Here is a 6,490-nt window from a genome sequence, read left to right on the forward strand (position 1 = left end):
ATGACTTAAAATATCTACATGAAAACTGGAAAACTATTCTCCCTGAATCAAAAGTTGTTACCAGCACAATGAATATAGAATTTCCAGAGCTGTGCTGTAAGAACAGGAAATCATTTCATGGTGAAACCAGGAGTGAAGTGACATATGTGAATTCAGGAGACTTGTTCAAGATAAATGTTTTTCACATCATTGAAAACCTGACGAGAAACAGTGAAGATTATATGTGCAACATTTGGGTTTTTATGGATATACTCAAAGATGATTGATGATCAGGTTCCTGGGTCATTGAAGTTATTTATCAATGAATACCTTAGTGGTGTCACAATAGATTTAAAAGATGAAATTAAATATTTGAAAACAATTCATACTTTGAAGTGGGATTACATTACTTTACAGTCTTTTGATTTCTAGAATAATATGCATGATCTTAAAATTTTAAGCTTATTTTCCAATATATCCACAGCTATGATCATCTTTTACAATTTTCCAATGACTATAGCTGAAGCAGAATTGTCATTCAGCACCCTGGCTTACATTAAAATTTGTCTGAGATCAACTATGTGTTCCATGGCAGTTTTCCCCAAGACTGTAATGCAACTTGTTACATGATATTATATGATGATACCTTCATTAAATGTAGTTTCATTCTTACAGTGCACCATAATTGCAAACGGTATTTGCTGCTACCAGTGACTGCCCAGCTAATAGCTTATTTTCTTTGCTCCTTATATTGCAATATGGATATGATATTTTTTTTTGTAGACGTGAAACAAGCTGGCTGGGATGAGATAAGAGTTTACTTAAAGGAACAGGAAGCAGCATCATATACATGATAGAACTGAAGGCTAAGTTTCAGCACAGATAGGTGTGAGTTGAATTCTTGTTGCCTGCCCTCATTCTCCATGAGGTCGACAGGACCAGCTATTTGCTAAGAAATGGAGTTGTTCATGTGTGTGAAAAATCTTTTTATAAAGATAAAAATCTAAGCCAGGGGTAGGCTTTGAGAGACACTTCAGTGTGAGAAACACTGTTTGCCTCAGCAGCCACACTGTGGAAGAATGTTCCATTTAAACACATGGAAAAGGTGTCCCCATTGGTTCATAATGTTATTTTCTTTAGAGCACAAGCTTTTTTGTGCATGATTGTGTGTAAGACCACTTATTTCTCAGCTTCAGATTTGTACCATGGTGTGGGAGATGTTTCTATTTCCAGTAAGTTGTTAATGGATTTTGTGGGCATATATTTATTTATTTGATAATAATAATGCTTCTAAACATTAAAGATGAACATGGATAATGAGGACACCATGCTAACATGTGTAATATAGGGTACTTCAAGTACCACTATCCTTTCCTCCCATCCCTGTTACATTTGTGAATAATGTATGGGAAGTAACACAGTCAGTTAAACTGCTTATCAGCCCTGATTTTTGCATCATGGGAATTTCATGGACCCATGTACTGAAGGTTATAATAATTTGCCCAGTCTTTCTTGGAAGGTATGCTATAAGAACTCAGACACTTAGTCATGTACAGTTCACTGATAAATGACTTTAGGTTGTCTGAATTCTTCATTTAGGACTGCTTCTCTTAAAGAACACTGAAAGCATACATTTTTACTCCACATATCAGAGTAATTCCATGTAATGGACAGCACTTCTGATTCAGTTCCCATTCGTTTTTGTTCCAGGTACAATGTGATGAGATGTGTTGAAAGTTCTTATGAGCACTAATTTGTCAGTTGGTTTTAATTTCATTACTTTTAGGAGCAATTAGTAGGAGAAAGTAATAGTTTGTCTGACCAATCTTGGAATGTATGTACTCAGACGTTTGACAGAGATTCATTATCAGTGAATTGATAAGCATTTTGTAGTTGTCAGATTTAGTTGTTACTGGGTACCTATATTTATAAATTTTAAAGATTAACATGAATTCTCAGCAGACCTACCTACAATGTGTAATAGAGGGAACTTTTGAAACCACTGGTTACCTCCCACCCCCGTTGCTTTTACAAAGAATGTTTGTGAAGAAACACTCTTGATTAGACTCTCTATGAGCTCTAATGGTAATTTTGTGGACTCAAGTATTGAGGATATTATAATTTGCAAATTTATTCAGGAACATAGTCTTTTATAGTTGGAACAGTTGGTCATGTACAGTACTACATTTGAGGGGCATTCAATAAGTAATGCAACACTTTTTTTTGCTGGCGAAATTGAGTCGAAAAACTGCAGAATTTGCTGTGGGACATAATAAAATAATGTTGTTTCAGCTATTATAGTTTAACTAATTTCTGATAGGTGGTGACACCAGACATAGCCTTTAAATTGGCATCTGCGACATAGGTGTATTCCAAGCAGAGAGCTGTCATTGAGTTTCTTCTGGTTAAAAACCAGTGCATCATGGATATTTGTAGCAACTTGCAGAATGTCTAGAGAGATGTGGCAATGGAAAAAAAAAAAGCATTTTCATTCATTGGGCAAGGCTGTCTGATGTCCCATGTGCCATCTGCCTGTACACAGCTTTGACTCCTGAAATAATGAAACTAGTGGACACTCATATTTGAGGTGATCAATGAATCACAATCAAACATCTTGCTGCACATCTGCAAGTCTTTGTTGGTAGTGCTGACACAGTCATCCAGCAGAGGCTGGATAGTGGTAAATTTTTGTCAAACATCATGACAGGAGAGGAAATAGGGGTTTGTCACTTCAAACCAGAAACAAAACTGCAATCCAAGGAGTGGCACCACACCACCTCTCCTCAGAAGAAAAAGTTCAAAGCAGCTCCCTCAGCTGTTAAAGTCATGGTGACAGTGTTCTGGGGCTCTAAAGGGGTTATTCTGATTGATATCCTCCCTTATGGTACAATGATCAACTCTGAAGTGTATTGTGCTAACCTCTGGAAAATGAGGAAACAACTTCAGTGTGTTTGTCACCACTAATATGCCAATGAACCTACATGACAATACAAAGCCTCACACAAGTCTGCACACCTGGAGGAGGTTATAAACCTTTATTGGGTTGTTCTCCCTCAGCCACCATACGGCCCAGATCTCACACCTTCCTACTCCCTTCCCTTTGGCCCAATGAAGGATGCACTCTGCAGGAAGCAGTATATGGATGATGGGGAGGATATTGATGCAGCATGTCATTGGCTCCAATGAAGACCAGCAGAGTGGTACCATAACAGCATACAAGCCCTCCAGTAAGTGGCATAAGACCATCACATTGAATGTAGATGATGTTGAAACATAGGATTTTGTAGCCGAAAGAGTGGGGAAGAGTATGGAATCCCCAATAAAATCAACATCCTTTAAGGAAAAAAAAATTGCATTACGTACTGAACACCCATCATAATTATTTAACTTTCAGACAGTCTGATCTTCGTGTTTACAGTTATATATTTCAACCCTTTCATGGGCCATGGTGGATGTTCTTCCCACTAAATATATTTCTTAACAACGTATATGGTCCCTGGGCTGCATACTTACCACCAACTTAGCGTCATCCCAAAGTTTTTGGGAATGCATCTTACCATCTCTGTCTATACCTGACATATATGTGGTAGTACACTGCACCAGGTGTATGAAAACTACTGCAACAACCAGTTTCTGTTTGTTGTGGGATCACTACTGTTGTTAGAAGACATTGCATCACTTCTGCAATGTACATTATTGTGACCTGTATTAGCTAATACCTTTATTGTGCGATTAAGTTTCAAGGACGGTTTTCACGTTGTAGTAGGTAAACGTTAATACCAGTAACAATTATTTTTAAAATGAAGGAAAAGAAAACATAAAATAAAAACAGAATACACTGTTAATTACTTTTTATGTGTAATGGCGACACATAACAGTTCACAAAGGGAAGTGTGAAATCCATTTACCACGACAGTTTTAATACCTCACAAACACGCCATCATGCTATATGTACCACCATAGTTCTTGGTGCTAGATCACAATAACAAAATTATCAAGAAATAAATATAGTCAGATGATCACAATTCTAACAGCATAGCAAAAAAATTATCTTCACTGGGATGCTACAAAATATGACACATCTTTTATAGCATCTCAGCACTTGCCAACTTATGTTAGATAATGGAGAGAACTTTTGGTTCTGCAGCTATATCCATTTATTCAAGATAAAATCATGAGCGGTATGAAGACACTTGTTGATACTCCTCCTTAATGGGTTCTCGTGTTTCAGATGCTCTTGTCCCTGTGGCTTCTAATACCAACTTGTAGTAGGAAGTAATATATAAACTCCAAGAGTCTTAGAATGTCTGTAAATCATTTTGATTTAATTGAAAATGGGCTATTGATGTTGTTGAAACAATGTACTCCACAGATTCTCATCAAGTACCACCTCCAACAAAAGTACAGAAATTTGCTTTGTGTGGAGAGATTGATGACAATCCGATTCCCACAGATTTTAAATTGGTCCATAATGTAGTTTCTTACTGGAATGAAAACAGGAAGTTTTCCCAACTCACCAGAATATTGCCAGAAAAATTTTGTGTAATGTCATTCAGCTCTGCATAACAGAGAAATTTTATTTATTTATTTATTTATTTATTTATTTATTGTTCCGTGGGACCAAATTAAGGAGAAGTCTCCATGGTCATGGAACGAGTCAATACATGAAATTATAACACGATATTAGAAACAGATAAAATGAAATATAAAAAAAACATATTTTTTAGCTCTTCCAGGAGCTCCTCGACAGAATAGAAGGAGTGAGCCATGAGGAAACTCTTCAGTTTAGACTTAAAAGAGTTTGGGCTACTGCTAAGATTTTTGAGTTCTTGTGGTAGCTTATTGAAAATGGATGCAGCAGAATACTGCACTCCTTTCTGCACAAGAGTCAAGGAAGTGCATTCTACATGCAGATTTGATTTCTGTCTAGTATTAACTGAGTGAAAGCTGCTAACTCTTGGGAATAGGCTAATATTGCTAACAACAAACGACATTAAAGGAAATATATACTGTGAGGGCAATGTCAGAATTCTCAGATTTTTGAATAGGGGTCGACAAGAGGTTCTCGAACTTACACCACATATAGCTCGAACAGCCCGTTTTTGAGCCAAAAATACCCTTTTTGAATCAGAAGAATTACCCCAAAAAATAATACATACGACATAAGCGTATGAAAATATGCGAAGTCGACTACTTTTCGTGTTGAAGTGTCACTTATTTCAGATACTGTTCGAATGGTAAATAAAGCAGCATTTAGCTTCTGAACAAGATCCTGGACATGGGCTTTCCACAACAGCTTACTATCTATCCGAACGCCTAGGAATTTGAACTGTTCCGTCTCGCTTATAATATGCCCATTCTGTCTGATCAAAATATCGGTTCTTGTTGAATTGTGAGTTAGAAACTGTAAAAACTGAGACTTACTGTGATTTAGCATCAAATTATTTCCCACAAGCTACGAACTTATTTCATGAACTACATTATTTGTTACTGTTTCAATATTACACACAAGATCCTTCACTATCAAGCTGGTGTCATCAGCAAACAGAAATATTTTTGAATCACCTGTAATGCTAGAAGGCATATCATTTATATAAATAAGAAACAGCAGTGGCCCCAGCACCGACCCTAGGGGAACGCCCCACTTAACAGTGCCCCATTGGGACTGAACATCACTACCACTCTCAATATTTCGGAGAATTACCCTCTGCTTTCTGTTCTTAAAGTAAGAGGCGAACCAATTGTAAGCTACTCCCCTTACTCCATAATGGTCCAACTTCTGCAGTAATATTTTGTGGTCAACACAGTCAAAAGCCTTCGTTAAATCAAAGAAAACACCTAGCGTTTGCAACCTTTTATTTAATCCGTCCAAAACCTCACAGAGAAAAGAGAATATAGCATTTTCAGTTGTTAAACCATTTCTAAAACCAATCTGAACATTTGACAGCAAATTACGTGAATTTAAATGATCCAGTAACATTGTATATACAGCCTTCTCGACAACTTTAGCAAACACCGATGACATAGAAATAGGTCTAAAATACTCAACATTATCAATGTCTCCCTTTTTATAAAGTGGCTTCACTACCGAGTACTTTAATCGGTCAGGAAACCGACCACTCCAAAAGGAAAAGTTACAGATATGGCTGAGAACTGGGCTAACATACATAGAACAATACTTCAATATTCTGCTAGATACCCCGTCATATCCATGAGAGTTCTTGGTCTTTAGTGATTTAATTATTAACTCAATCTCCCTCTTGTCAGTATCATGGAGGAGCATTTCAGGTAACAGTCTCGGAACACTTTTTTCTAAGAGCGCTATATGATTCCCTGTTGGGACTAGGTTTCTATTTAGTTCGCCTGCTATATTCAGAAAGTGATTATTAAATACTGTACATATATGCGACTTATCAGTAACACGGACATTCCCACTACGCAGTGATTCTATATCCTTGACCGGTCTCTGCAGACCAGCAACTTCCTTTACGACTGACCATATAGTTTTAAT

This window comes from Schistocerca cancellata, chromosome 4, assembly GCF_023864275.1.
Source record: "Schistocerca cancellata isolate TAMUIC-IGC-003103 chromosome 4, iqSchCanc2.1, whole genome shotgun sequence".
Lineage (NCBI taxonomy): Eukaryota > Metazoa > Arthropoda > Insecta > Orthoptera > Acrididae > Schistocerca > Schistocerca cancellata.